Source organism: Schistocerca americana, chromosome 4 (assembly GCF_021461395.2).
Source record: "Schistocerca americana isolate TAMUIC-IGC-003095 chromosome 4, iqSchAmer2.1, whole genome shotgun sequence".
Classification (NCBI taxonomy): Eukaryota; Metazoa; Arthropoda; class Insecta; order Orthoptera; family Acrididae; genus Schistocerca; species Schistocerca americana.
In genome coordinates this window covers 288,276,796-288,301,617 of record NC_060122.1, presented here as the reverse complement: position 1 = coordinate 288,301,617, position 24,822 = coordinate 288,276,796, and the positions used below count along the sequence as shown (strand labels likewise).

Here is a 24,822-nt window from a genome sequence, read left to right as displayed (position 1 = left end):
AGCAATATTAATGCCAGACTGAGAAATAGCTTATGAAGAAGTGTTAGTATATGGATCAGGCTAGTAAGTGGGTCAGAGCAGATGAGGGATTTTCCAGGGCTCATTTGTAGCAGAAGAAACCCCACCCACTAACCTGATTAAGGGTTGAGACAGTTACGGGGTAAAGGATGCCTTCTAGCTAGGAGATTCACAACAGTGAAAGTGAGAAAGCTAAAAATGTAATGGGCATCAGCTGGACCAACAATAATAAAACATTTTGAGAGAAAATAGGTGAACAGGTGGGTGGGGCTCTGCATCCGACAGGGACCGTACTTCCACACCCATCCCACCTTGGATCTGTTTTAGTCAATGGTGCTATCCCTAAAATGGAAAATAGACTGTGGCAGAAAAAGGGGCTATCCACATCTAAAAGCAATTAAAACAAAGAAAAGGGGATGACTGGGACAGTTGGAAATGAAGGTAGGGATAAGATCTCCCAGACCAGGCATGTGGCAAGACACATCCCAATCCAAACGCCAAACCACCCAAGTCATGCCCCAAAAGTAGCTGAAAATCTTATACATGAAAATAAAATATACTTCCACTGAGAATCAGTTCAACCATGTATGAGTCATCTGCTGATACTAGAGACAAAGAATCCTGTAGACCATGTTCAACATGGAGAGCCAGGAGGAGACAGCATTATGCCAGGACGTGAGCTGCATTGTAAAGTTCTGCAACCAAAACATTAGAGCTGCTTGTTGCATAAGATAAAACTGTGGGCTAAACTGGTATGATCGATGTGGAAGTGACACAGGATGGTGGATTCCTTCCAGGAGTAACTGTAGGAAAAGACCACGTGGCAGTATCCCCTTGATAATGCACAGATTATCAGAGAGGGTAATCGCCCACCATACTTTGTTCCATCTCTGAATGAGGAAAGGTCTTATTTGCATCCATTTGGGACCTCATAGCAAATTTTGAGTGAGTAATCATTTCTCTAGCCAGATTTGTCTGTTCTAACACCTGGAATACCCATACGACTTGTGACCCAGAAAAGACAACTGAGCAGGCTGTATAAATAACGTCAGAGAGAAAGGCCATGAACAGCAGATATCACAGCAGATATCACAGGGTGGCAACAGTAACACTGATCAGTAGCATGGAGACTGCTTACATAGGTCACTACAAATTAAAAATGGTTCAAATGGCTCTGAGCACTATGGGACTTAACATCAGAGGTCATCAGTCCCTTAGAACTACTTAAACCTAACTAACCTAAGGACATCACACACATCCATATCTGAGGCAGGGTTCGAACCTGTGACCATAGCAGTCACATGGTTCCGGACTGGAGCGCCTAGAACCGCTCAGCCACCGTGGCCAGCTTACAAATTAAAACACGGTCGAGGGGCATCTATCTTATTACCAAAACTCTTAATTTTCTAAAACAATAAATGTTCCCAGAAACAAATATTGATTCTGACTGGCGGAGATGTAGAAGGATATCCAATCATATCCGTGGCTCTACAGCTGCCAGTGAAAATGATGGTAGCTGCTTGATACTCCCAACAAACAGATGTCCAAGGTTAAGAGGCAACAAACTTCAGGATCTTGATGAATGACACACACACACACACACACACACACACACAACTGGCGTATGCTTGTGTGTGTGTGTGTTTCATCAACTTCATGAAGGCTACAGAACACTGTGGATTCGAAATGTTACAACCATGAAATAGATTGGTCCTACTTCGTGGTTTGATTATAAGAAAGGTGGGGTTTTTACTGGAAAACATGTGGAGCACATTTTGATGAGATTCAGGGGAGATCCTGCCTGGCAAAGGGAGTCCAGGCACATTTCAAGTAATTCTATCTGAAGGTGAACAGCAGGGAGTCGACGGTCCAGGTATGCAAAAAGAATTGACAAGTTTGATTATTAGCAAATTGGTGGGTAGTGACTACATAAGTGAGGAAGAGTTGGTGTCATTGAAACTGAGCAGAGAAAATCTCCCACTTCAGGGCTAGAGTGGAGCAAGTGTTCAGTCTTACTCCATGATGACAGACTGGGTTCAAGAATTTCAGAGCTGAAGATGCCACTAAGCACCTGGCAACCACAGTCCCTTAGCATAAGACTACGGCCTAATGAATATGGAGGAAAGCAGTGTGGTCTGCACCCCAAGAGGTGTGGGCAAGAAAGCAGAAACATTAAGCTTTCACATGCTGCTAGTCTTTAGTTCACAAAGACGGGGCATCTATGTCAGCTTTTTATAAAAGAGAACTTCCAAAAACTGGGACTGCGACAATGTCCAAGTGCTGGGTACCCAAGTGGAGTTCTGGGTCAGAATAGAATACAGTACAATGACAGGAATGCATGGCTCGTGTTTCTCGCAGGACAGAAATGGTTGGTTGGTTGGTTGGCTGGATGATAAAAGGGACCAAACTACTAGGTCATCAGCCCCTTTTTCTCAAACAAACAGGTGTATATGACTGTAGATCACAGAGCCTAGTGCGCAAAACTCAGGGGAAGAAAACCCCAAGGTCTACCAACGATCAATGAAACAGAGATAAGGGACAAAAACAAGAAAGGAAGACAGAGGAAGAAAGGCAGGCAAGGTGCCCCATCTAGGGAGCAGCCAGAAACCCCTGAAAGCAGAATGCAATGAGTGGACATACATCCCCAGCTCTCACCAATTACCAGATGTACTCCACTCAGAAATTGCCTACGAAAGACTAGCAACACGGGCAATGCAAGAAAAGCACACAGAGACAAAAGATGAACAAGTTTAACATTGCATGCGAGAGGGGGGGGGGGGGGGGGGGGGGGGGGGGAAGAAGAGCAGGTTGGGTGAGGATGGGCTGGACCACCAAGCTCAGACAGTCACAGCCTGATCTGAGCAGTGGAGGCAACACAACATTCTGCCAACCCCTCAATGGGCTGATAAGGTTAAGTGGCCCCCATTAAAGAGTGTGGCAAAAGCCCCCTTAACGAATAAAATGCAACACTTAGTCAGTTGCTGACGCATCATCTCTTAACACCAAGGGTAGCGAGTCAGGGAGATTAAAGAGTCTGCCACAGGGCAGCTAGGTTGGGACAGCCCAGCAAAATGTCAAACTGGAACCACAACAACTGTGGGGTGGGTCCTCGCAATGGAGAAGATGACCATGAGTCAACCAGGTACAGCCGATGCAGAACTAGCAAAGGACAGTGCAGTCATTGCCAGAGGCCTGCATGGACGACCTCCACAGACTAGTAGCCTCTTTTATCACCTGTACTTTGCTTGACAGTAAGCCATTCCATTGTCCAAATTCTTGAAACTTGATGTTGCAATACCGACTGGAGGTCTGTATCCAGAATACCAATGTGAAGAGATGGTTTACTGGTAGCCAGTTTGGGCAGGCTATCAGCGAGTTCATTCCCCAGCACCCCGACATGGCCTGAGGTCCAGATGATCACAGAGCATCCACACTGTTCAAGGGGAAAGAGGAAATCCTGGATAGCAATGACCAAGGGATGGTGAGGATAACTGGTCAAGACCTTGCAAACTGCTTAAGGAGTCATTGCAGATGAGGAAGGATCCACCGGCGCAGGAACGGATATGCTCAAGAGCATGAGAGGTGGCTACGAACTCCGCAGTGTATACATTTCAGCTATCTGACAAGGAATGCAGTTCAGTATGTCCCATGTGAGTGTACGCAAAGTGCATATGACAAGCAACCATTGAACCATCAGTATAGACTACTTCTGAACCCTGGGGTCTGTGGCTGAGGGATGCACCACAGAGGTGCATGTGTGTGGATCTAGAGGAGAGGTGGAAACAACTGGAGGTCAGAGAGGACAAACTGGGTGCAGATTGCGATCATAATCCTTAATCTGGGCCACTGTTGTGGGAGATGGATTTCCTTGTTTGGAAAGATAAGATGATAGTTTGGGTGTTTAGGGGAGTTGCGAATGTGAATAGCATAACTGACAAGCTGTTGTTGGCTCAGGGATGCACCACAGAGGTGCATGTGTGTGGATCTAGAGGAGAGGTGGAAACAACTGGAGGTCAGAGAGGACAAACTGGGTGCAGATTGCGATCATAATCCCTAATCTGGGCCACTGTTGTGGGAGATGGATTTCCTTGTTTGGAAAGATAAGATGGTAGTTTGGGTGTTTAGGGGAGTTGCGAATGTGAATAGCATAACTGACAAGCTGTTGTTGGGACCTGATCCACAATGGGAAGACCCCAGCGTCAACAAGTAAGCTGTTCACAGGGCTAATTCGAAAGGCTCCCATTGCAAGTCGAGCCCCAAAGTGGTGTATCGGATCCAGTATCTGCAATGCTAAGGGTAATTCTGAACCATATGCCAGACTCCCATAATCATGACAGGACTGTATCAGCAATTTTTGTAAAGCTGCAGAAGGGTAGTATGATCTACACCCCAGCTGGTGTTACTTAGGCAGCAAAGTGTATTAAGGTGCAGCCAGCACTGTCACTTAAGCTGGTGAAGATGAGGAATCCACACCAACAGAGAATCGAAGACCAGTCATAAAAAGTGATAAGGATAAGTCTCCACCACATTGAGTAGTTGGATGTTGAGGTAAAGTTCTGGTTGTGGGTGAATGGTACGATGTTGACGGAAGTGCGTGATGCAAGTCGTGGTGGCTGAAAACTGAAAGCCATTGGTGAGGACCCATGCCTTCACCTTTTGCATGGCGCCTTGCAGTCAGTGTTCAGCGACACGCACACTAGAGGGTCAACAGTAGAGGCAAAAGTCATCAGCCTACAAGGAGGGTGATACCGAGGACCCCACAGCTACTGCCAGACCACTGATGGCTACTCAGAGAGGGACACTCAGCGGAGTCCTGTGGAACTTCATACCCTTGAACTCAACCTGCAATATACAGTATGACAGGAAGTTGTGGATAAAAATCAGGAGCAGAGCCCGGAGACCCCACTTGTGTCAGGTAGCAAGGATGTGATGTCGCCACGTGCTGTTGTAAGCCTTTTGCAAGTCGAAGGAGACGGCTACAAGGCGGTGCCGTTGCCCAAAAGCTGTTTGGATGGCAGACTCCAGGTAAATAAAATCATCAGTAATGGCTAGGACATGATGCTGGCAGTCCACTGGTAGTGGCTTGATCATTTGATTGTGGATGCAGTCCAGCCCTGGGGCTGCATCAGGGCAACGGCTAGGACACTGATGAATTTCTAATTGCTGAATGGAGCACTGTATGGCTGCAGGTGGTGTGTAGTAACAGATAATTGCTTTCGCTCCACCCATTGTTTCTCTGCAGGGTGCTTGCCCAGTTTCAGCACTGGAACAATGACGCTTTCTCACCACTGTGGTGGCAACTCACCCTTGCTCCCAATGCAGTTAAAGATGGCAAGGATATGATGCTGACACTCCACTGGTAGATGCTTGGTCATTTGGTTGTGGATGTGTCTGGCCCTGAGGCTGCATCAGGGCAGTGGGATAAGATACTGATGAATTTCCACTCGCAGAATGGAGTGTTATATGGCTCCAGGTGGTAAAGATAATTGTTCTCACTCCACCCACTGTTTTAGAACATGAAAGGCAGGTTGATAATTCTCAGATGCTGAGGCTCAAGTATAATGCAGAGCAAAATGTTCAGCAATGGTGTCTGAGTCAGTGTATACAGTGTCATTCAAAGTAATACCTGGTACACCTGCACATGTCTGGTATCCATAGAGATGTCTGATCTTACCCCAAAACTGAGAAAGAGAGGAACATAGTCCAATGGCTGAAAATGTACTGTTCCCAACATTTCTGCTTCCATTGTTTTAGGAGGTGGCGGACCCTGGCGCGGAGCCACTTAAAGGAAATGAGGTGCTCCATCGACGGGTGCTACTTATGGCATTGGAGAGTCCACCTACGATCTCTAATGGCCTCTGCGATTTCTGATGACCATCAAGGTACTGTCTTCTGTTCGGGAGGGCACAAGGAACAGGGGATCACTGAATCAGCTACCAAAATAATGGCTGCGGTTGTATACTGGACCAACTCATTGAAATCTCAATGTGTTGCGAGAGCCAAGGGTGACAGCAGAGGCAAAAGCACCGCAGTGAGCACTATTGAGAGCCCATCTGGGCAGGCATTCAGGGGAGTGATGATGAGGGAGGGAAGCAGTGACTACCACACAGGCCATCATGGATTCTCCAGTGGATGAATGGGAGAAGGCAAGGGCTGCAAATGGAAAGGGAAATGGCTGAGAAAGTTCTGTGTGCCACACTGAAGTGTCTGGGGGTACCAGTATTCAAGAGGCAAAGGTCAAGTTGTGCCAGTAAGTTTTCAAGGTCTTTACCATAGCCAGTGATCATGGTTCCATACCACAAAGGGTTATAGGTGTTGAAATCACCCAAGATTAGAAAAGGTGGGGGGAGCTGTGAAACCAATGCAAACAATATGGTCTGAGATATGGCACCACTGGGAGGGAGATTAACACTGCCGATGGTAATATCCTGGAACACCCTTACTCGAACAGCCACAGCCTACAAAGCTGTCTTAAGAGGCACATTTGCTATATAGTGTGTCCAGAAAATACGTGCAAACTCCGCCTGACACCCTGTCATGTCCAGTATGATTCTTATAATATCCCGGTATCCACAAAGTGCTGGGGTCCCTGGGAAACGAGGTCTCCTGAAGGGCAATGAAAAACACTTAAAAGATGTTGTAGCCCAGCCAGGTGGTGGAAAAAACTGCTACAAATCCACTGAAGAATAATGTTGTTGATGTACTGTGATGCCACGAAGGGACCAAGGAGGTAGGTTATGCTCTAAGATCAGCTGCTGCCACTGGTTAAGGGTTTATAGTATCCATATACATAGGTTCTGGGTTCTATTGTGTGGTGTGAACCAGGGCCTCAGGGGCTGCCAGAATCCGCACCTCAGCCAGGGGAATGGAACAGGCACGACCTGGTGGCGTGGGAGCCACTGGAATGTCCTCCTTCTTGGAGGATTTTCTTTTCTTGTCTTTCCTCTGCTTAGAGGACTTCTCTGAATCAGATTCAGTTAAAGATGATGATCTTGAAGTCCTGTGACTAGCAGTCTGTGGCTCCTTCAGCCACTGGCTGGTGTCTGGATGAAGACTGATGGAATCCTTGGAAGGAAGTGATCCGAGGGTCCCCTTTCTGGCAAGAGAAGCCAGAGGAAGGTGATTCATCTCTGGCTGGGAGGTGGAGACCAATGTCCCTGGTGAGTGGAAAGCCACTGATCCCAAAGTAAGTGCGGGGGAAGCAGCAAGAGGGGAGCCCCCAGCCATCAAGGGGGCAGGAATTGTTTGAGCTGACCTGAGGACCCACTGGAGGAGGAGTAACAGGTGGGAGTACCATCGCCAAAGGGGGTGTAGTCATGGCTCTAGCATATGACACTGTTGTACATGCTGGGTGCAACCGGTCATACTACTTCTTGGCTACTTGGTAAGTTAATTGGTCCAGAATCTTGTCTTCTTGTGTCTTCTTCTCTCCTCCAGAAAACAGTGCATGGGTGAGCAGGAAGAATGCAGTGCAAAGACATGTTCCCAAATTTCAAGCACTTGAAGCACCACACGGGAGGCAGAACATATGGTCTCACATCACATTGGTTTCACATTGCATCGGTATACCATCATATCGACCTTCCAGGCAATGCATCACTCCCAAAGGCCAGAATGAAGACACTGGTAGTAAACCTATTGTCCTTTGGCCCCCTATGTACACGACAGACAAAGTATACAAAACTTGTCATCAGATTGTAAGAGCAGATCTCTGTGGAAAATGATGGCTTTTTTGGGGAGTGACAGTCACCAGTATGTAACCCAGCTTGTTACAAGTGAGCAGTGAGCAGTTCCCGTGACTGGGCAGAGGATGTTGTTTTGATCAAAATTGAACCACTCTTCACTTTGGAGATAGCTGCAACTTTCCCAAACTTGTTCTCTATAGTTTCTACAAAGAGCAAAGGCTTTGTGATGAAGAAGGAATCTCCATCAGTCCCTGCGCAAACTAAGTATTGGGGTAAGTATTTCTCTGCCGGCTGCTTAGGACTACGTTCCTTCCATGGCACAGTCAGGTAAGGGCACACTTTAGGGTCATATCTCTCTGCACTGAAAGAGGATGTCCTTTCACAGAGACTGCTGGGGCCGTGTGGCCATCAGCGGGAGATAACTTCATCCACTTCATTCGTGGCTCATCTGCCATGGTGCCACCCACTCCCAATAGGGAGTCTCCCCATAGACGCCACCCAGTCTCACCAACAGCCACCTGGCCAGTAATCCACTGCTTGGAGTCCCCATGCTCCAGTCAATATAGGCACAGACATAAATGACATAAATGGGGAGTTTTCAGTTCAGGCACCAACAATGCCACTGCGATGGCTAACATACTGAGTTTTGGGTGTATTACCTTATTAAAGTGAAGGGTCCAAAGATAGAAAGGCAAATAGGTGTAGCACACGCTGTATTGGGCGACCTTGCCTGCACGACATGCACTTTTGGAGAATTTTGAAAATTGGTGGCAGGTCAAACCAACAATGAGGACCAGGTGTTTATTTAATGAAAAGTTGTAGCAAATGCCGGAAATGGAAAGTCGAGTCCCAATCACAAACCAGGTCCACATAGGGTCTGTATCAAGAAAACCATCCAATGGAGAGGTAAAGGGGAAGGGGATAGTGGAAGTATAAGCTTGCATCACACAAAGGAAGTAATGCTGCAGAGGCTGGGGCCCCGTGTTAGCTAACCATGTACTCAAAGAAGAGTTGTGAGTTCCCTGGGGATGGGGGAGGGGGGACAGACAGAAATGGAAGCCACAGGAAACGGTCTAGGCAGAGGTACTTTGCATGGTATCTTGGAGCTGGCACGCCGACAAAGTTACAGACTGGGAGATGTACCAAAAGCTGAGGTCATTGACTTACAGTGCAGGGCTGATAAGAGATCTAATGGAGGTCACTATCACAGAGCCTGAAAACACAAAACACTGACAGGAGGCAGCGCTGTTGCCAGCTTCCACTGTGAAGCTCAAACGGTTGAGCCCAAAACAAGTCATCTACACAGTTATGACATAGTCATATAAAAAAATCAGGTTATATGACTGGTTGAGGTAGATGAACAAAGAGGCTGTGCCAAGCCAACTGCAACTGTCAGGGATCTTCTTTCGCAGAGGTAAGTAAAATGTGATGGTGCCAAGTGGCATCATTTGCTTTATCCAGGTTTAATAAAAAGACTGCAATGAGGTGTGGGAGTTTAGAAAAAAGTCTACTGGATTACTATTTCTAACCTAATATGAGGGTCAGTTGTGGATCACCCCTGATGGAACTCACACTAATATGGGGACAAAAGACCCTATGATTCGAGAACCCAGCATAATTGTCAAGTACCTGTCAATGGGTGGTCAGTTTTTGCCTGGCTTAAAGATAGGGATGACGATACTGTTGCTGTCACGCCTGTGAAAGTAAATACTTTCTAGCCAAATACAGCTGAAATCACTGAGTAGATGGAGTCTTTGGGTCACATTCAGATGTTGAACCACCTGATTACGAATCAAACCAGGCACAGGTGCTGTACTGTGTGATGACGTAAGAGCCTGAAGCAACTATGAGTCAGTGAAATGGTCACTATATAATTCCGTGTGGCAGGAAGGGGGTTGGGGAGGATGAAGGATTGTCATTTATGCATTCTGAAGGTCGTCTGGTATGAAAAGAATGCTGATGCTGTCACCAAGTAAATTGCAAGATGTTCAGGAAGGAGCCCGATGTGTTCGTACAAATACCACCCTGAAGGGAGACTCAAAACAGTTGTTGATCCTGGTGGCGCAGTAAACTATGAGCTTTGTCCGTATCTGGCATGAAGAACCATACATTCCCAGGAGGAGATGTAGCACTCCCAGCATCCCTTCCTGCTGTATTTTTATGATAGCGAGTCTCTTAAAATTGAGACGGGTGATCTGAAGCAAGCCACCTTAGTCAGTGCAGGGACTTTGATAATCCTGAGTAGCTGTTGCAATGTCTTTTAGTTCACCATGGCATCTGCTGGCAGCAGAGGGGGATCCTGCAGAAAAGGGGAATAGGAGTTCCAGCAGTGTGGGTGATCGCGTCTGAGATGTCGTCCGTAACTTCATCAATGCAAGCTGAAAGAGAAGCGGTGAGGGTGACAACAGAGATATACAGCCACCAGTTGGCTCTTTGCAGAGCTCAATATGTGACTGGTCCATTTTGCAGTGGCAAAGAAGTGATAGGATCACCAGAAAGTGGTCACTGTCGCAAAGATCATTCATCAGTCATTTCAGCAAAGCCATGAGATTGCAGGAGGAGATGGTAAGGTTGATTACTGCCGAAAAGGAGCCATGAGCTGCAGTGAAGTGGATAGGAGTATGTTGGAGGGATGCTGAAATCCCAAAGTAAGAGAAAACTGGGGAGAGTTGTTGCACTAAAGTGTTCACCTCAAGGCAAGTAAGTTTGCCTGTAAGCAAACAACTGTTACAAATGGTGATGACTGGTGGCGTGTAAACTCACACTGCTGTAGCTTCCAAAATGGTACTGAGGGGAATTCATTTACTGATGCAATTCTTGAGAACAAACGTACAGACCTCTCCGGATGCTCTCTAGGGGCCCATACAGTAGTTGCACTTCTGGAAGGTGATAGTTACAGGAGAAACACTCAGAAATGAAAAAATGAGGAAAAAGAAAGCAAGCAAGCAGCAGTCATATATCAACAAAACCGAGACAGAAAGAAAAAAGTAGGAAGGAAAAAGGCCTTCTTATTCAGTTGTGCATAATACATAGCTATAGATTTACTTAGTTCTCATATTATGTTTTTTTTGTTACTTATTCTCTTCAGTTTTCTTTATCTTCAGTAACTTCTATGGAAGCCACACTAGCCAAAACAGTAAGTTGGTCAGTCAAGATATGACATTATGTAAATACCAGCTTTTAAATCACTCCGAAAGTTGTCAGCCACTGTTATTAAAACACACACACACACACACACACACACACACACACACACAGAGAGAGAGAGAGAGAGAGAGAGAGAGAGAGAGAGAGAGTTAAAAAACAAGTTCACAGTTGTAAAATTATAGGGTAAATTAAGTAAATAAAAATTACCTTCATTAAACAAATTACATAAGATAGAATTAAACTACAGCCACAGATACTTGTCATCACATTTCTCAAATTTCTTACTTGTATTCATATCTTTAAAGGACACAAGCACCAAGTGCTGATGACTTCTGGAACTCCATCACTTGAGCAGTACCTTACTTATAAGTCTTACACCTAACTATTAACACTGGGAAGCTGTACTTCAATAGGTCTCCAGTTTAAAATTCTTTGAAAGATATTACAGGTGATATTGAGTGGCACTTCATGTTTTTGACCAGCACTGATTGGTAGTAACAAATTTTGTGCAAACAAATTGCTGAGAAAAACATGCAGTATATGCTGGTCTCTGTCTTGCTACACTGCAATGCTGAGATAAGAAAACTGCAGAAAATTGCCCCCGCTAGTGCGTCAGCAATGCAGGCAGTTTCTACACTGAAAACATAGTGTAACAAGCACAATTCTCTCTTTTTCCCCAGTTACTGTTAAACTTACTAGTTAAGATCATTTGCAATAGGATACTACTAAGTATTGTAACCACAGGGCAGCTACACATTGCAGCAATATGTGTGATTTGTTGTGCATCTACATGGATTTTCTCACCTTACCACGAAATCATTGTTGTACTTAGCATAGCTTTGTGGTTTCTGTTGCCTGTGCAGAATACTATGAGGGTTATCCAGAAATTAAGAACCTTCACACCATTTTTCCCATGAAAAACTTTATTGGCAACAGGCGCAGCAATGTTTGAGCATTTTTTTGACATAATCAGCACAAGAATTATACACATATCATGTTGTGAGATCAACTTTTGTATTCTTATGTCACAGAAGCCTGCTGCCTGAGAATGGAATTAGCAAACAACAGTCTTCTTCAGTTCTTGGTAATTACAAAAATGCTGGTTGGAAGACTGGGATTTCCTGAGGTGAGGAGTGGGGTGGGGGGGGGGGGGCGGTGGGGGGGGGGGCGAGGGGGCGGGGAAGAGACTGTACAGCGGATGATCATTGAACAGCTCCCAGCTGAACTTCTTCAGAATAGTAGATGTGCACCAAGATGTATGAGGGCAAGCATTGGCGTGGATCACCACAATGCCTGCACTGAGTGTTCTACACCTCTTGTTTTGAATGGCCCTTTGAAATTTCTGCAGTGTTTCACAGCACTGGTCAGTGTTCACTGCTAATGGTCAGCATTTACTGCTAATGGTCAGCATTCACTGCTCCACCTCTGTGTAGAAGTGAATGACCAGAATGCTCTTCCTGTTCCACAACATAGAGAACATCACCTTCCACATAGAGACAATCTGAACTTCATCTTTATCAGAGATCCAGTGTCATGCTAATGCATAGACTGCTGCTTGGTTTCCAGAGTAAACTGAGCAACCTACATCTCTTTGGCTGTGACGATACTGTCGAGGAACTCATCACTGTCATCATTTTACTGCTGCAGAAGTGACAATGTGGCTTGTAAGTGATTCATTTTCTGTTCGGCTGTCAAGTTTTACAGCACTCACTTATTGATCAACAGGTTCTTTAGCAACTATTTTGTGCAATGATGATCATACCTGTGAAAAATGGTTGCTGATATCAATAGTCATGGAGTGACTGTTCTTCATAATGCACTGCTGCATCAGCTCCACTAGATCATCACGGATGAGAAATGGTTGCCTCAAACCTCTCCAGTATGTACACTTCTTTGACCTTCAGTAAATTATCTCCTCCAGTACTGCATCATCCTTTTCCTAATGAACTTTGGACCTTATATCTGATGATTAATTTAGATAGGCAGTATGCTTAGTGCTTTAAGAAACTTTTATCACAGATTGAACATTGTAGTTGGCATGACAAGACAAAGACAAAGAGGCACCTTTTTCAACAACTGCTGCAGCACTACTTAACAACGGTCTAGACTTGTCCAGCCATTGTACAGCTGTTCGTCTTCATTTCTGTATGACTTTAATAACTGTTTAGTACTAGTGACTATGGCGCTACTCTGGTAACAGTTAATTCTAGACTGTGTCGTTATTGCACCAAGTAAGTATTTTACTTGGTTAGGTACCACTTCAATATTCGTACTTAACAACACAAAGCTGTATGTAAATTACAACTACTAACCTGTATTCTGTTTTATAATTCAGTGGTTTGACAGTGCAGTCATCACTGGCAATGTAACTTAAATGAGATATTACACCTGAAAAGTTCAAGGGAAATCTCATTTTCATTTTAGCATTTTCTCCTTTTTCAAATGCTCACTGCCCATTGGTGAGGATGCTATACACAAAAGTGATACTAAGAGGAAGATGAGCAATAGGAGTTACAAGTAACAAAATTTGGCAACTTCTCTACTGTAATCCATATTGCTCTATGACTATCCTGGGACCTGGAACACTGTACTCAAAGCCATTTGCAGGCTGTTTTTCTAACTGCTTCCAACACAACAAAAATATAATTTTCAATATTTCGCATAATTGTTGACTGAATTTAAAATATTGTCCTAATCTACTCATTAACAAGTATAATCTTATGTTGAAAGTCTAACACAATAACACAAGTAGGGAGTGATGGCCTTTGTAGTCTGGTCCCTTCAACCCCCACAAACCAACCAATAACACAAGTATTAAACAGTGAGAAACTGAGTGTGTGTCTGGAGACAATGTAACTGATAGTGTGCAAAGGCCCAGACTTTATTCATACAGTGTCTGTGAATGAGAGCACTTAGTGCCTTCCAACAAACTTTACACATAATTTCAAACCATTTTGAAACTTCCTGCCTGACACCCTCCACAAAATGATGTAAGAATACAAGTTTATTGCTTATTACCTTTCTGCTGTTCTTGCAGTAAAACAGCAGCATCAGGTGTGACATTTTAATTTATTACTTCTTTACTAGTAACACTATTCACAACACAGTTTGCAAACAGTATTCACTTAGACAACTGAATGTACCTGCACAACTGTATCGTTGTACAATACACAGTTCGAGAGATAAGACATCATAAACATTGATATGCGCAATAAACTAGCTTTTGCTTGAAAAGCATCGCACATTACTCAGATTACATTCATCCAGCGTTTCATAAAGAGAGCACTTAGCAATTTCTAGCAAACTTTAAGCATAACTTCAAACCTTTCCTACAACTTTTCTTGCTTGCATGGGTAAAGCAAATATTTAAGACATTAAAGCTTTTGGCCATTAAGGCCTTTGTCAGCAGTAGACACACACACACACACACACACATATAAACGGAACTTGCACACACATCAGCAGTCTCAGAGAGCTGAGACCACACTGCGAACAGCAGCACCAGTGCATGATGGGAGTGGCGACTGGGTGGGGGTAAGGAGAAGGCTGGGGTGGGGAGGGAGAGGGATAGTATGGTGGGAGTGGCGGACAGTCAATTGTTGCAGTTTAGATGGAGGGCAGGAGAGAACCAAAGACCAATACTGAACCTTGCCTAACTCAGTTCACTCCTCCATCCAATTGTGATCCACCCCCACTGCCTCCAAACCACCCCCTGTTAACTTTCCAGAATTGTTTAACCTCGAACCTTGCCTCAGCATCATTCCCCAAATCCCTCAACATGCAAACTAACCTTACATCCGCAGAAAGAACCGCAGTCCACCATCTAAAAACTGATCCCGACCTTGTAATCCTACCTGCTGACAAAGGCTCCACCACCATTGTTTTGAACCGCAAGGATTACATGGCAGAAGGACTTCATCAGCTGTCAGATACTTCCACCTACAAACCATGCCACAGTGATCCCATTCCAGTAATCCAGCAGGATCTCCAGTCACTACTCAAATCCTTAGGCCCATCCCAGAACCTATCCCCAGAGTCCATCTCTCTACTTACCCCTACTACTCCCCGCACTCCCACCTTCTACATGCTTCCTAAAGTCCATTAACCCAACCACCCAGGACACCCCATTGTGGCCGGTTACTGTGCCCACACTGAGACAATCTCTGCTCTCGTAGACCAACACCTTCAACCTATTATCCGGAACCTATCCTCCTATATAAAAGATACCAACCATTTCCTCGACCGACTCTCCACAGTTCCTGTCCCTTTACCACACAGTGCCCTGCTCGTCACTACTGAAGCCACATCCCTGTACACTAACATTCCTAATGTCCATGGCCCTACTGCTGTTGAACACTACCTTTCCAGACACCCTATGGATTCCAAACCAACATCCTCCTTCCTAGTACCCATGACCAACTATGTCCTCACCCACAATTAATTCTCCTTTGAAGGCATTACCTACAAACAAATCTGCGGTATGGCTATGGGCACCCGCATGGCACCATCCTATGCTAACCTATTCATGGGCCATCTAGAGGAATCCTTCCTAAAAACCCAGAATCCTAAACCCCTCACCTGGTTCAGATTCATTGATGACATCTATGCTATCTGGATTGAAGGGGGGGGGGGGGACACCTTATTCACATTCCTCCAGAACCTCAACAACTTCTCCCCCATTTGTTTCACCTGGTCCTACTCAACCCAACAAGCCACCTCCCTAGATGTTGACCTTCACCTCAGAGATGGCTACATCAGTATCTCCATCCATATCAAACCTACTAACCACCAGCAATACCTCCACTTTGACAGCTGCCACCCATTCCATACCAAGAAGTCCCTTCTGTACAGCATAGCCACCCATGGTCGTTGTATCTGCAGTGGCGAGCAGTCCCTCTCAAAATATATCGAGGGTCTCACTGAAGCCTTCACTGACCATAATTATCCTCCCATCCTTATACAAAAACAAATATCCCGTGCCTTATCTTTCCAGTCTCCCACACCTCCCAAAGTCCGACCATAGAGGAGTGTTCCCCTCGTAACTCAGTACTATCCGGGACTGGAGCAACTGAATTACATTCTCCGCCAAGGTTTCGATTACCTCTCGTCATGCCCTGAAATGAGAAATGTCGCCGGCCGGAGCGGCCGAGCGGTTCTACGCGCTACAGTCTGGAACCGCGCGACCGCTACGGTCGCAGGTTCGAATCCTGCCTCGGGCATGGATGTGTGTGATGTCCTTAGCTTAGTTAGGTTTAAGTAGTTCTAAGTTCTAGGGGACTGATGACCAATGCAGTTAAGTCCCATAGTGCTCAGAGCCATTTTTTTGAGAAATGTCCTGCCCACTATCCTTCCCACCCCTCCTACCATGGCATTCCGCCATCCACCGAACCTACACAATATACTCGTCCATCCTTACACAACTCCCAATCCCTTACCTCATGGCTCATACCCCTGTAATAGACCTAGATGCAAGACCTGTCCCATACATCCTCCTACCACCAACTACTCCAGTCTGGTCACTAATATCACCTATCCCACCAAAGGCAGGGCTACCTGTGAAACCAGTCATATGATTTACAGGCTAAGCTGCAACCTCTGTGCTTCATTCTATGTAGGCATGACAACCAACATGCTGTCTGTCCGCATGAATGCCTACCAACAAACTGTGGCCAAGAAACAAGTGGACCACCCTGTTGCTGAACATGCTGCCAAACATGATATCCCTCATTTTCATCACTGCTTCACAGCCTGTGCCATATGGATCCTTCCCACAAACACCAGCTTTTCTGAATTGCACATGTGGGAACTTTCCCTGCAATACATCCTACGTTCCCATAATCCTCCTGGCCTCAACCTTCTTTAGTCACTGTCCTCACCCATCCAGCCCCCTCCCTGTTCCAATTCCAGCACTACACAGCCGTCATTTCACCGCCACACCCAGTCTTTTAATTTCTTTTATTTCTCTCCTTTCCGCTACTTACCCCCTCCCCCCTCCGCACCTTCTCTCCTGCCCTCCGTCTAAACTGCAACACTTGACTGTCCGCCACTCCCACCATACTATCCCTTCCCCTCCCCACCCCAGCCTCCTCCTTACCCCCACCAGTCGCCACTCCCATCATGCACTGGTGCTGCTGTTCGCAGTGTGGTCTCAGCTCTCTGAGACTGCTGATGTGTGTGCAAGTTGCGTTTATGTGTGTTGAGTGTGTGTGTGTGTGTGTGTGTGTGTGTGTGTGTGTGTGTACTGCTGACAAAGGCCTTAATGGCTGAAAGCTTTAATTGTGTGAATCTTTTTTTTATTGTGCCTATCGCGACTCTTCCTTCTCTGGTGTGGGCACATTCTATTTGGTGTATGCATAAAAACTGACACTTGCACTTAGGTTGACAACCACGCACTAACACAACACAAGCTCTAATGTTCTGTTGACTTAAAGTGTGAGTGTGGATCTGGGTTATATCGGCTTATTCCTCCAAATCACCTTCCACTTCTTTACGAGGTGACTTACTTGGAATTTGCAGCCACTCTTCTCTACTGAATAGCCAGCTGCTGGAAACCCTCTTGACTTCTTCTCCATCGAATAACGCTAGGTACAGGAATTTTTAAACTCTTTCTACTTATGAAATAAGTAGACATACAAACTTCACTTTTCGTCAACTAACGATGTATTTGACCTCCATACACAATAAAAATCTCATTTTCCACATGAATATGTAACTTCCTGCAAGTCTCTCTACAGTCTGACATTAGAAACAATTTGAGTTACAGTTAAAAGAAAGTTGGCTTGGATACCATGACCTTTCTTAACATGAATCATAAAATGAGTCTTGCCTCTAATGAGGTTGCGTCAAGAGTCTACAAGAGTAGTTTTTCAATTGTTCTTGTTTTAATAACAATAGTCAATAACACAACAAGCACAGAGCTGCTTATAAACTCCATGGTTCTTCCTTACAAACTCCCTAAAACATCTATGGCTTGCCCGACAGGTACCTGTCGGTGCCGTCCGACCGTCACATCTACTTTCTTCTCCTGACTGATTTTAAACCTGCACACACTAAAATGTGATGCATAGTAGGTAGGATTCTACCATATCACACTCATATCCAGAATATTGTGTGTTCAAGATGGTAGAAGGCTGAGTGGTTCTACAGTTTACACAGAAATTCTCGAATCACTACAACGCCAGATAATGGCTGTGGTTGCTACAATAGCCCCCTCGGTGGGAGTGAAGAACCATCTTGAAAGTGTGCAGGGAAGTGCACATGACAGTCAGATCTCATGATGCGGTGTGGTACAGAAGCTGCTGGTGAAGGTGGTGCAGTTGTCAGGGTCACTTCTGAGGCATAGGTGGGCACTGGACGAGCTGGAGGAGGAGGCGGTGGTTATCAGTCCACGGGTTGCGGTGGCTCATGGAAAATGTAGGCTGTTTTCACTCTGTCTACGGTGACTGTGTTACATTTTCCATTGAAGAGAATGTCCCTGGTGCGGTCTCCCCTGCTGACAATCTGATGTTGACCATTGTAGGGCGGCTGGAAAGCCTGTCTGATGCTGTCCACTATATCAAATGTGAGCGTAGCCTGAGGTCCTGGTGTGCGAACAGCTCTATGTGCTCTCTGAGATACCCAACGAGCACAGATGGGTCAATCTCTTGTCACGGGGTGGCTTCTAGGAAATTGCGGGGTGGTCTCAGTGTTTCCCCATATACTAGCTTTGCCAAGGAATCACCCAGGCTTGGTCTGTAGGTGTTGCGAAGCCCGAAGAGGACAACTGGCAGAGCCTAGTCTACAAAGTCACATGGCACATAAGGGCCACTTTTAGGATGCAGTGCCATTGATCTACCACTCTGTTGTTGGCTGGGTGGTAGCTGGTCGTCCGATGATGGCTCGTGCTACAAAGTACTGCCAGTTTTATGAACAATTTAACTTAAATTGTCTGTCTCCATCGGTTATGACAGAGAGGGCAGCCAAACCATGATATTCAGTGCATTATGAAGGCCTGTGCAGTGGCCTAGAAAGTCTACCTGTAGCTGTCCGCAGAGATGCTTTGCCACATTCAATATGATTCCATGTCCACTCAGTAGTTGGAAAATCTGGACAAGATGCTGGCAGTGATGTTCTGGTGATGCGGAGAACACTAAGAGGTCATCCAAGTATGCAAAGCAAAACAGCAGACGGAGAAGCACTGAACTGATGAACTTCTGCCATGTCTGCACCGCGTTCTCAGGACAAAAGTCATGAACTTGCTCTCAAATAAACCAAATGGTGTGATAATGGCTATCTTTGGGATGTCCTTAGTTTGCCACCAGTATCTGTGTGGAGACCTTGGTGCCAACTAGTATACTGTGTACACAAGAGCCACTCAACACACAGTTGTAGTTGTGAAGCAGACATATCGGTTATCTGTCAGGAATCATGCAGGTGTTACAAACTCTCTTGTCTCCACAAAACCACCATGCACCATACTTCTTAGGTACGAGGTGCAGAGGCGAAGACCAAGGGCTATCAGATGGATGCATAATGTCCTCTTTAATCATGTAATTGAACTCAGCCTATGCTATCTTCAATTAGTCTGACGCTAGTCTTCAGTGTCGGCAGATAAGTGGCCCCTCAGTTGTCTTGATTTGATAGACAATGTTGTGTCAGACATCCTTCGGGATACCTGGTAGATTTGTTAATGCCAGAATGTCTTTCAGTAGTGTGGCATATTTGTTGTCAGCAGCGGTTATCAGCTGGGCTGATCGGATGGATGTCTGGTGCCGGAAGCCAGTGGCCATCAGCCCGATGGCCTGGTCTACAAGGCAGGCATTGGACATGTCTGGCAAAAGGTTACAGTAAGCCAAGAAATCCGCACATATAATTGGTTCACCCATTTCTGCCACAGTGAAATTCCATGGGAAGGCATGTCGGAGGTTGAAATCCAGCTCTATTCTGTGCAGGCTGTACACAAGATAGGTGAATAACTCGCAGCCGCCAGGCAGAATGTTGTATGTGTTCGGCACCAATGTAGCAGTGTACATAGATAGTTACATAAATGGGAGCCAGTGCACATCAGGTGCTTACAGCCTGTGCACTGACTGCTGAAGAATTGGCGCTGTGATGTTGGCTGGAAATGATATGAAGAGCCTATGACCAATTGCCACCAGCATTTGGGTACGTGTACAGCTTGGTGCTGCATTGCGCACATTCCCTGAAGTGCCAATGGAAGCGGCAGATGTCTTCTGTGCATCAGATGTCAGTGCGGGTGAGAGAGATGCAGCTCTGCCGCGAGAGCACCTACTATGCCTTTGCCGGCTGCGATCTCCACCAACACCGCAACATGCTACCAGCTGACTAATCCGTCGTGTCAGCTAATCGACTTTCACTGCTAGTGCCTTGTGCTAGGCATGTGCTACTATGGTGGTAGCACTCGTGCACAGCCCAGTTTGTACTGTAATGGGTGCAGGTGATACGGCATCCAGTACTTTCTCTGCCAGTTCTGCCACAGCATCTACTGACATCTCTGACTGCATTGCAATAATTACTTTGATACATGGAGGCAAGCAACTGCTCCAGATCATATGCAACAGCTGATGATGTACAGTACCTGCATCAATTCTGCTTCTAAAATACTGCAGGTACTGGGACAGTCTTCAGTCACCAAAATACTCTTGGATCAGTACCTGTCAAACGTGCTCCATTTGAGACGCAAAAACATGGAAGATCAGTTCTGACTTCAAGAGGTTGTATGCATTCCCTTCAGGTGGTGCGACAATGATGTCTTTAACTTCTGCCACGTATTGCTGTTCCAATTGGCTCACCACCAATGTGAATTTAGAAGCACCTGCAGTCACACCAGAATAGAAAAAATTTGCCTCTACCTGGGCAAACCACAAGGCTGGGTTGTGCGGACAGAATGGTGGTAGCCTCACGGCTGGTCTGGGCATGGTTGGGTCCACAGTCTCTGGACTTTCATCCATTGTGTTGTTTACTTGTGTTACGTACGCACAGGCGATCGTCAGTTTGGCTCTTATTTATGAGCCTCTACTATGCCTGCTACAGGAATAACACATACCAGAATATCTTCAATACAACAGTGGAAATTTGACGTAGAATGTTAAATACAGAGCTCACATTGATGAATGCTAAATACTGGGCTCGCAAGACTAGGAACGCAAGAACAGATCAGTTGCACTTAGTGAGCTCATTGTTTGCTTGCATTACTAGATACATTGTAGATAGGAACCCATAAAAAGAACAAAAAGAAGGCATAGAATAACCAACATACAAAAAGTAACAAAACAAGGAATAAAAGTTCTGCACATAATGAGAGCAAAACATAGCATCTCTACTGGAATGCGTAGAACTATTTTGTGCATGTGCGAAAATTGACACTGACACTCGGGTTGACACTCTCACAGTAACACAACTCACGCCAGATGATGGCTGTGATACTACAATTGTACATACCCTATATGCTTTGCATCTCAGTGAGTGAATACGTGAGACAAGAGTGACAAGGGACCTCTGGTCGGAAAGTAAACTTTCCAGTACAAGGCGAAACATTTGATAATGTGTAAAATATCTATTTTTGTGTTCTTGTACAGTAAAGCAATTTACTTCATTCTGTACACATAGGTATATATCTGAAAGTTGTCTGAATCCCACATGAGTCAATAAAATCATTAAAAGAAACTGAAGTTAGTCCTCTGAAAATTTCTCTCTTGTTGTTACATGGAAATAACATCGGCCCGACAAGAGGTCCCCTTCCTCCTAAATCTCGCAGCTACATATGCATTTCACATCTGGAACTGTGATGGCTTTAGAGCAAGGAGACGCTAATACAGAAACTATTAAAAAAACGAGACCCGGTCTGCAATTTGTTGCAAAATAAAGGGAGGTTTATAAGTGGATTATCAAAAATACTAAAGAAAATTTTGAAGATGGTGATAAAACTTATTCACAACACTTTTCACGTGGACCAGCAAGTTCACATCATATAAAGTAACTCATTGCAGCATGGGCATATTTATTTCTTGGTCCCATTCAGAACTGGGATATTCTAGGTCATGTGTGAGACTGTGAACAAACGATTTAACTGCCTACTCCCAGAAAGTGATCTAGTGTCGTTACTAGTCTTTTCCACAATTATCTGGCAAACCAAATAAAAATAATAATATATACAAGAGAGAGGGAGGGAGAGCAAGAGAACTGTTTTGTTATTCATGCCAGTACTGCACATTAAATTTGCAAGTGACTGGTCATTTGGACTTTAGACACAAAATTTAGGGTCACTTACCTCTCTTCCAAACAGGAATTGAGAAGTCTATACATAACAAATGTTAACTCTGCTGTTGCTACTGCATATGAAAATGGTGATGTAGTTGGGAACACATAATGACTGACTACATTTCTTGACAAATAGTAGTGCTAACAGAGTATCTCATATAACTAAATGAAACCACTTGGAGTTCAACATAAGTTACGAAGGTAACATACACTGCAAAATGGACACTGATGGAAATGAAGTTGTGCACCTCATTTTCCTGAAGATAATGGATCTGTTGCATTTTTTGGAGCAGTAATTCGAACAGAGATGACAAGAAAATGCTTTTATCATTTTAAAAACAGCTGGACCCCTATTGCAGTGATGAATACAAAGACAATCTGTATCCTGAATTAGAGTCAGAACCTGAACCAGAACGTAAAGTCAGTGACAATGGGGATCCTGAGGAACAAACTGACCAGCTAGATATTCCAGAACTGAAGAGGAGGAGAAAACAAAAAACAGAGGGAAAAATGCTGTCTGTAAAACTCTAAGATCTTGAATCCCTTCTGATAAGTTTTTTTGAAGTAGAAAACAAATCCTTTCACCACTATAAAATATGAGACCTCTGGGGTTCTGTTTTTGGGGGTTTTGTGAATTCCAAATTTTAGGTGGTTCTAGGTCCATTAATGACTCCAAAATTAAAATTTGGTCTAAAAGGTGCCATAAAATAGAATATCAATATTTTGCCAAAAAAAGGTGTGCAGGGTTTATCAATTTTTCTTAATTTGGGGGCCAATTTATTTGGTTTTAAGTTTTTGTATACTGTAATGTGCTACAGATCTGAAGCAGTTAACCTTTAATGTGTAATATTGACTTAAAGAATTCTGTACCATTTGAAAGAACATTTTAGCATAATATGTAGGTAGAATTTGTTTCATAAATATGTCAAATTAAACAATGGTAATAAAGTGGAATTTTAAAACTATCATGTCAAAACATCTATTTTCCAGACCAAATATTCAACCTGTCATAATTCACTCCAATTTAGAGACAATTTTTTGTTTCTTTTACATGAACATGGAAATTGCAATAGCTCAAAACCCAAAATTTTTGGCAAGAGGTACCTTGCCACTTTTTGTCTCACATCATGCCATTTCATTCCTTTAACAAAGGAGAATTATCATGAAAGAAGTCCTGCTAACCTTTCTAATAATAGTAGTGAAGCTATGTGATGAAAGCACATGATAAGGCGTGATTTTAAATGGAGAATTACCCAAGGAATAACTAATGACACTGAGAAATTTGACACTGATATCTTGTAACCGCTTCACACCACAGAATTAGACAATGATGTATCTGCAAGAGCAGGTTAACAGCAGGAACAAAACTTTAGTTTGATATGACAAACAGAATACAAATGAAAAAAGTTTGTAAAAGTTAAATCCGTTTGTGTGTGTGTTTCTGTCGCTTGGTGAGTGGATTTTGTAATCAATCCATTTACCAGGTGTACCGGTATGAATTGAGCATTAAGATACAAATGTGTCGATAGGGAACATTTGTTGTGAACAAGCCTTAATTTTGTTTTGTTTTGTTGGTATGACATCTGTCAAAGATATTTAGTATACATTAAGTCATGGAACAAACAATATCATACGTTTTCATCGTGTTAACAATGTCGAATTTTGTGCCAGAAAGTGATGATTTGCGGAAAGCATTAATTTTTTGTTTTCATTTGAAAAAAAGTGCTGCAGAGTCGCATTGAATGCTTGTCGAGGCATATAGTGATCATGCTCAATCGGAAGCAACATGCAAAAGATGGTTTCAACAGTTAAGAAATAATGATTTTGATGTAAGAAATGAAGAACGTGGAAGACCACTAAAAAAGTTCGAAGATGCTGAATTGCAAGCAATATTGGATGAAGATGATACTTTGAGTCAGAAGCAAACGGCAACAATGCTAAATGTTGCAAAACAAACAATTTCTGACTGTTTGAAAGCTATGGGAAAGATCGAAAAGTGTGGAAAATGGGTGCCACATGAATTGAATGAAAGACAGATGGAAAAGCGAAAAATCATTTGTCAAATTTTGCTTCAAAGACATGAAAGAAAATCAATTTTGCATAGAATTGTTACTGGCGATGAAAAATGGATTTATTTTAAGAATCCTAAATGGGAAAAATCATGGGTTAATCCGGGAGAACCATCAACATCAACTGCAAAACCAAATGGATTCGGCAAGAAGACAATGCTCTGTGTCTGGTGGGATCAGAAAGATGTGGTGTATCATGAGCTTCTAAAACCTAGTGAAACTGTGAATACTAATCGCTACAGACAACAAATGATCAATTTGAACTATGCATTGACCGAAAAAAGACCAGAATGGGCCAGAAGACATGGCAAAGTAATTTTTTTACATGACAATGCACCTGTACACAAAGCAAAACTTGTTCCGGATACAATCAAAACACTTGGCTGGGAGCTGCTACCCCACCCGCCATATTCACCAGACTTGGCCCTTCCGACTACCATTTGTTTTCATCAAAGGGACACGCATTGGCTGAGGAACACTTCGATTCCTACGAAGAAGTCGAAAATTGGGTGTCTGATTGGTTTGCTTCAAAAGACGAACATTTCTATTGGCGTGGTGCCTACAAATTGCCAGAATGGTGGTCAAAATGAATAGAAAGCAATGGTCAGTACTTTGAAAGAAATGTCTTTACTTTTCAATTCAAA

The 24,822-nt window shown here is 44.2% G+C and overlaps 1 protein-coding gene across 2 annotated transcripts in view; it reads right to left on the bottom strand.

Moving 5' to 3' along the window:
• LOC124613065 (broad-complex core protein isoforms 1/2/3/4/5-like) overlaps positions 1-24,822 on the bottom strand; it is a 102,744-nt gene that overhangs the window by 41,709 nt on the left and 36,213 nt on the right. The gene's annotated exons all lie outside the window — the stretch shown is intronic.